Source organism: Triplophysa dalaica, chromosome 2 (genome assembly GCF_015846415.1).
Source record: "Triplophysa dalaica isolate WHDGS20190420 chromosome 2, ASM1584641v1, whole genome shotgun sequence".
NCBI lineage: Eukaryota > Metazoa > Chordata > Actinopteri > Cypriniformes > Nemacheilidae > Triplophysa > Triplophysa dalaica.
The window spans coordinates 2665219-2673976 of NC_079543.1; positions in this window are offsets into that span (position 1 = coordinate 2665219).

An 8758-nucleotide genomic window follows, 5' to 3' on the forward strand; every position below is an offset into this window, starting at 1 on the left:
ACCTGCCAAAAAAAAAAAATATTACAATGTAAAGGATTATTATTGTGTACATTAAGTAAAAATCCGGCTTGTCCTGTAGATGGTCTGGTCGCGCACTTTAACCTCACGCACGAGCAGATGCGTTTTTAGTCTGAGACTCTGATCGATTAAAAGTGTGTTTTTTGGGTGTAACGTGGAGTAAACCAATCTCATCTCTCATTTCCTATAAGAGCCAGTTGCGCTTACGCTATGGCGGTTTCACTATTTAGACCACGGAATTCACAAGAACAACGACTGGTTTCCTCTCTCCTCCAGAGAGGAAACGCATTTCCTTTTACTTTTAGACGGATTTGTATCTTTATGTACACTATAATAACCTTTACAATGCAAATCCTTTACATGTAAAAATGAAACAATAAAATCTGCTAAATCAAAACAAAATGTTCTTCCACTATTTACAACAGATAAAGGCTAAAGAAAACTCAATTTGAAAACAAAGTTCAACAGGCCGACTAATACAAACACTGATCACCATAATGCTAACTCATCAAAACACATCAACCTGTGTACATTGTGATCAAGAACTTGTGAATGTGTGACAGAAATGAATTGTAAGTGGTTTGTAAGTGGAGATGGTAATAGTGTTGGAGTTGTTTAAAGGTGAGATCTTGACAGATATAGATGTTGTGTTTCTGTTGCTTTTTTCTGTGGTTCTTCACTGTTAAAATGTTATTTAAATTGTGAAATAGTTAGTTTACTTCTTTTTATAGCCTACACTACTCTCTCACACTCGTGACCTTTATTTATACACAAATTTATCCTGTAACAGTTTAGTTCGAAGGGATGCACGAGTGTATTCACAGAACTGCCCCACAGACAGTATAACACATGTTACTACCGCTTACAAGTATAGTTTCGGGGTTCAGCACTGCGCTTTATTCTTCAGTCCGTATGACAGATTTTACATTATCAACTGGCAGCACACTTTTTCCATAAACTCATATTCAGTGTCGTGGCTAATATTTAAACACACACAAAGAGCCTACAAACATAAAACATAGTCTATTTATAATGTTATACCTGTATGTTAATCATGCGTAGATAATTATTTCGTTATTTCTTCTTGAGAGCAGGAAACGTTCTGTGTGTGTAAAAGAGATATATAGCGAAAACTGAGAATGGGGAAGTGGTCAATATAACGGTGCATGCAAAGCATTAGTTGGCAAAGCATTCCTTCAGGGTGTTTTCTACAAAATACTATTTTTAAATGTTAAGATTATTGTGAAAAATATTATTTTTAATAGCTTAGAATTTATTTACAAATTAATACTTTGTAAAAATGAAGCACAAAAAAATGAACGTAGGTTGTAATAATAACAATCATTCAAATAAATACATTTTAATTCCAGCATTACGAATGTGACATACAGTATGTGACATATTGCCTTTTTGTTACCAATATACTGAACCATTTACTTATATTTGACTAAACCCTTGTTGATTGAGTTCAAACATCACAAATATCAGTCTATCTATGCATTTTCTATTAAATAAAAGAGATAAATATGGATGTGACAAGTTTTTTGGGAGACGGCAACTTTGAAGGGATTTTTGTGAATTCAAATACACAAACCTGAAGCTATTACCCAACAATTGGAGAAGGTATGACTCTTTATAAACATAAATTAGTTTGTTTATTTTCAAGTGCTCTTTTATGAGGAATGTGTATAGTTATGGATGTGACAATCCTGAAAATTGCACTTATCTGACATTGAAAAATCATTCAATAAAAATAAAACAAATACTTTTAAACTCGGAGACCTCATGGGTTATTGAACCACCAAAGGTCGATATCTGTGCTTTTCGTAAGAACCTTTGGTAAAACTTTTTTTTCATGGTTAGGTTGACATTTTACCGGAATTGTCTATTGTCTGTATTCACTTTGAAACTAAACAATTGCATTTGGATTTTTTTCAGAAGTAGCAAAGCGGTTTCCCCCAAATCATGTGGTTAAGTAGGATGGTAGTGTTTTTTTATTTCCTGTTATGGAAACATTACACAGTTCTGATTGGCTGACACTTGTGTGCCGTCAGAATAAGATCAGGGTGCTTACTATAAAAATCCTCACCCAACCGTTATTTACAGAGAACGTGAATCAAGGGATTACTTTTCACATTCAGGTTTGTCTTCATTTTATAATATAACATTTAGAACAAGCAAACAATTCATATATATATATATATATAGTCTATTGGAAGTATTTCTTATTTTATTTATTTTTGCTTAATTTGCATAATTTGGATTGCCTCTGTTATTCAATAAATATTTGATCCAAATAAAATGTATGTAGGGCTACATCTAAAACATTCTCACATATACTAATAATACATTTCCATTGTTAACCTTTTGTTTCTAGCTGTTCTCCTCTCTAGCTTCCTGTGGTTATTTGTGTTTAAGCTCTGTCTGAAGAGATTGTTTCTATTTTCAGTGTTTAGCATTGCAGCCAATCGTGCTGCAACTGATGGACAGCGAGCATGGACTCGATAGAATGTTATAATGACCATTTTATTTATAAATGTAAACTATAATGGTCTCGTTTGGTCTCTACTGGTATAATATACTTTATGTTCTATTGTGGAATTGTATCTAGTTGCGGGTGCCAAAAGAACATCATCAAAAATACCTGAATCTTCTTATATAGATGTTTTAATATTACACTGCATAAGACCAGTATTTATATTTGGACAGTATAAATATTGTTTACAGATACTGTAAGATCTTTGTATTGCTGTTATAATGACTCTGAAGTCTAATTCTTTTTCTGTTTCAGTGAAGAAGAAACAGTCACAGGACCAGAAGGAAAGGAAACAAGACCACTAGCAGCAACACAAGTATGGAGACAAGCACCACAGATGCTATCAGTAGTATTTATTGCAGACAGTAGCTGTAGATGCAGGAAGTGTAGCCATATTGTGTTGACAATAATATGAATGTAACCAGAACTCAAGTTGAGGGGGGATGAGGGGGGAAATAAAGATGGTCAAAATCCCCCCCCCTTCTAAAAGGGCCATCCCCTCTTCCCATCCCCTGTTATTTTATCAATGAATGTTTAAATATTAGAACTATTTCAACATTTAGTTTTTGAGAATATTGAGTAGGCTTAAATACAGTGGAGGAGGGGAACATGCACATATAATGACACGACGATTTGTTTTAAATTGACGTCACGTCAGTCAGGGACATAGCGGAGCAGGTGCTGGTGCTGGTGATTTCACCATCATGGCCAAACAACATAGACAGCTTGACCTGAGGGACTTCAGCTTTAAGGGGGAAGGAAGTAGCTCTGAAGGTAAGTCAAGAATACTTTTGATATGTCACCAAATGCACAATCTCTGGACAGAGGCGATAACAACACAGTGAACGCAGTTAGTTAGTTTGGAGCTTTTTTCTTGTTAGCTTACGCTAAATAGCTAATGTCAGGTTAGACTTCACATTCACAAAGTTAATGTTAGATTTAGTTTCTGTTTCACCTGGAATATCTTACTGGAGGGTTTCACACAGCACTTTACAGCATCCGCCTCTAAGCAACACACGCCTGCCTCCTTAACTAGCCTAAGTAGAGAGAAATAAATCATTTTTTTCTGAGCGTTATCCGCTGTGTTACTCTGTCCTGTCCGATCTGTGGCATCTGGTGGAATGTCATCGTACTATCTCTCATCGTTCGCCAAACATTCTACACTGAATAAAGAGCGTGTAGTCTCCTAGGGACCGACTCCAATTCTCAGGTGCCTTGGTCAAGATCAATGACAGGAGTATCTGATACGTAATATATCAATAGCATGCATGTTGTTCTAGAGTAATATAATATAATAATTATCTTTGTGCTTAAACAATAACCAAAAGGCTACACCATTAGTCTCCTCATATGCGCTGTCATCAGCACAAATGATCTGTCCCTAAACGTTAAATCCAATCCATCATCCCCCCTGATTTGTTTTTTACAACTCGAGTACTGAGTCTACAAATATTCATTGTCACAGTTTTCTTGTTGCTTTTCTTCCACTTTTCCGTCAGCATTTTTAATACTAGCATATGCGCAATGAAGAGAAAAACACTGGAAATTAAAGAAAAAACTGTCTAGCATTTATCGAGTCTTAACTGATCTAAACGCAGACGTAGACAAAAGGACAAACCGTTATTTGTTCAGACCACATCTTTCACTTTCACTTTCAGTTTCATTTTGATGGCGCTTCTAATAAACGCGTGCGCATGCGTGAGCCTTAAATGCAGTTACATAAAAACAACAGGTAAAAGTTACTGCTCAGATATTGCTTTTTCATACCTTAGGAGATTTGGAAATGATTCTCTTAAATTGCTTAAAACAAATAAAAAAGGATATATAAAATATCTAGTTGAGAAATGTTTAAGTTCATATTGAGAACTTCAATCATTTTGACTTGATTGCAGACTTGAAAAATTTGGGCTCAGTTTGAGACGTTGTTGAGGTCTCTCCTGAAACACTTACCGAGACATTTGTGCGATTTCTTATTCTTTTAATTCTGGAGAAATTTCTGAGACTTAGACGAGACTTAAGCATAAGTTTCCATTTACTCTTCGTTTCATCACATTTATGTCCAGGAGAAATAACTGAGATATTTAATAGCTCTCATCAGATATCATCTCTTTCTTTTGGAGATGCACATAATAAGAAAAAGGACAAAGTTTACAATGTATACAGGAAAAAGAATAGGGTTAAACAATACAAAAAGAAAAGAAGAATGTTTACTAAAAAATACATTTAAAAAATGATGGAAACAGGATCACAAACTATTAAGATTTTACATACGCAATATGCCTGAATTTCTTCTCCTTACTCTTACTCTCTCTATTTCTGTTGAAAAAATAATGCTAAACTGTATCTTTATTCATCTTTTCTTATTTTTAAAAGCATCGCATTAATGCATTCTTTTCTTTTATTTTCCTTTTTGGAGATGAAACATCAGAAGATCCCTATCTGGAAGTCAGAGGCCCAAACTTTTTGTCTGCTGTTGAAAATAATTCTAGAATCATAGGGTTGGCTCATGGTGAAACGATGAGTATTTCAGTCAAAGATGATGATCTGGAGGCAAATGTCAATGGCCCCAGCGCCTTGGCTGGAGTTCAAGCTAATGATGATGGAGTTGGATGGATGGCTGGGGTCAAATCTGGAAGCGTATCAGCAAAAATTGGTGTCGTGGAGGGGGAAGCCAAAGGTCCCAGCGCCTCCGCAGGTGCCAAAGTAGGTGGAGATGAAGTCTCAGCGATGGTTCGATCAGAGGTTTTCAGCACGTCACTCAAAGCCGGTCCAGTTGGAGTGAAGATGGGGATTGGAGCCGATACCGGCCTATCTGCTGGTCCAGATGGAGTGGAGGCCAAATACCTGGGAACTGGATTCAAAATTGGTCCAACAACCAGCGTATCGTTTGCGGGTTTAACACTCTCATGGTCATTTTAGTATCCATACAAGTAGTGACTACCTTTGAACATCATCTATAGTATTGTGAACTATTTTATTTCACATTATCACATTTACATATATTTACTTCACATATACATTTTACCACAGTTATTATTTACCTGAGAAATACCTAATCAGTGTTAAGAAGTATTCATAGGAACATAAAACAATGGATCTGAATCATATTTGACCGAAGATTACGGCATGTAAATGATTTATAAATGTATCTTGATGATTTAATGTTATATTTGTTTAAAAATTATTCACGCAAATGCACCTTCTATCATTCTAATCATGTTTAAAGTACCTTTGAGCACTGTATAACAATGTAAAAACCAGTGATGTTTTAGAGGCCTAAAGTCTGAGACATGTTATTCTCTCTGACCTCTCTGACTTGGGTTTTTCCACTGTTTAAAAGTGACCATAAACACACACGTACACCAAGATGTGTGCAAGAAATATTATGGTGACCCGAGGGGAGATCAAGGCTTGTCTGGAGGTCTCAAGTAGTAAATTATCAAAAAAATAAAGGAGTAGTTAGCATAACACCATTAAATACCTTGTTGCCTAGGACTTATTGGTGGCAGGAAATCAACAATTGGTTAATAAAAATAAGAGATAACAGGAAAATACCTGATTGGTTTAAGGGGAACCCACCTCTCAGAAATTTGACTATATACTATATGTAGACTGGAAATACTTGGTTTACAGATGACTTGGAACATCTCACTTTGGTTGACTTAAGCAAATAAAGGCAACTCTTGACATCTGGACCTTCTTTGTCTGAGAAATGTTTTGAACTAGAATAGCAGCTTTTTCTACAAACACAAAATAATTCTTCAAAAGTTTGACATTCACTATAAATGACGATGTCGAGTAATACAAAACTTTGACAATATTGTGATGGCGCTCAAACAAGAGTCAATTTGGTTGAATTATTTGTAGTATATTTGTCACTAATCAGACATACAGTATTTATATTTTTACCAATGCAAACCTATTCATGATGTAAAGTTCAACTTAACTGTACGCAATACTACAAATTATTACACTGTAGATTTGACAGCCATTTCATGACCGCTGAAGTGATGTGTGACCTCAGTAAAGAGGAAGAGAAAGTTGATGTGTAAGTAATTCAGTTCAAGAAATAAATATAACTGTTCACAACTCAACTTTGGTTGTTTTTGATCTCCTTAAAGAATTGTGAAACACTTGCATCTTTGTGAAGTAATGCAATATAGTTCAAACTCCTCTCAAAGATGACATTAAAGTGAACTTGTTGCTTATAAAGAAAACAGATCTGTGTCTTCAAGTTCATGTCACGTTATATTAACTGAATGTTAAAGTAACCTAGTATCTTCTTATCCCAAAAGAATTTATAAACCTCCATCCATTTTCTACCGCTTATCCGAACTACCTCGGGTCACGGGGAGCCTGTGCCTATCTCAGGAGTCTTCGGGCATCAAGGCAGGATACACACTGGATGGAGTGCCAACCCATCGCAGGGCACACACACTCACTCATTCACTAACGCACTCACACCCTACGGACAATTTTTTCCAGAGATGCCAATCAACCTACCATGCATGTCTTTGGACCAGGGGAGGAAACCGGAGTACCCGCAGGAAACCCCCGAAGCACGGGGAGAACATGCAAACTCCACACACACAAGTCAGAAGCGGGAATCGAACCCCCAACCCTGGAGGTGTGAGGCGAACGTGCTAACCACTAAGCCACCGTGCCCTGCAATTTATAAACCTAACACTTAATTTCTAAATAAAATGGCTCTCAAATCTGTTTTCAATCCACTGAAATCTCAGACTTTAGGACACGACTGATCTTGAAAGTACATTAAAATGGGAATTTAATAACATTTTTCAGCCTACAAAGATTTGTTAGAAAAAAATTAAACAAGAAATTTACTCAGAACTTAGACACACAGACATGAAGAATCAGTTTATGAATCTCAACAATGGTAAGAATAAACAAAAGAAAACTTCATGCTGTGATGCATGCTGGGTAACATCATAGTACAAAACTAATTTATAATTCCCAGCATGCATTGCGGTTGAGCCTTTTATCTGAGTTAGTTGGTTGTTTCTCACCATTGCTGAGATTCATACATTGATTCTTGATGTCTTTGTCATTCCAAAATGTTGTCTGATAATACATCCGTTTTTCACAAATCTGTCTAGATATCCAAATACAATCAAACTTCCTGATCTTACAATGTTCTTTAAGGATCTACAGTTGAGCACTCAAACTAAATGAGATCACTGAATTACATTATAACACCACAGTTTTTTCAACAATACCATTTGGTTATGTTCACATTTGCTCTGTCATGATAAGTGCACTTTATAAACTACCACTGTCAACAGATCAGTCAAAATTTTGCTGAGGTGTCAAGAGCACAACCCAAGGAAACACTGATCACCATGATGGTAACATTCTAAAAACATTAAAAAAACATCAAACATCTGAAAAACCTTGAAAGGAACGTTCTTATAACACATTTTTGTTAGCTGAGTTGTATTTCAGGTTGTATTTCAGGTTGTAGTTGTTATGTTTCTCTGGGTAATTTTTTTTAGTTTTTCTTGAACTTTTCTGCAGTGATGCTGTTTGTTAACAGCAGATGTTCATGACTAATAACTCAATCATCACTATAATAATAATGAAACTCAATACAAATTCTATAAAACTGGAGAACAGAAAGGTGTTGGTTTTGGGATAAATCTGGGTCAGAATTGAAATGAACTGTTGTTTATATTTGGGTCAGCTCTGCTTTATTTCTTCTGATGTTTGTGGCATAGCTTTGGCATGACTGTGGCCAAATCTGGCAAACAAGAGCAGAACGCACAAGTGCCATCATTCCACGCCGTATGTGGGCCAGATGAGTAAAGTATGGGGAGTGAGGTGTGGGCCAGATTTGGGCCGCAAAAATTTGCTATCTGGGTCAGCTGTTACACTTTTTTTGCAAAAGATTGCAGGCTATCGATATAGGGTCTTTCGAGTGGAGCTACCTATTTATCAACAGATTGACCAATAAAATAGGATTTACGGAATTCCAGCCAATCAAACAACAGAGGCCAAGCGGCAGTTCAGCCAATATAATTAAAGAAGAAAGCCCCTTATGACTGTGACTTTGAGATGCGAGAAGGCAAACATGACTAAGCCAAAGATTTAAAAATAAAAATGGGTTTCAGAGCTTCAAACTACTTATCTTTTGCGAATTCTCCTGTTTTAAATGAAAATTCGGTGGTTTCCCAGAAAGCAAAAAGG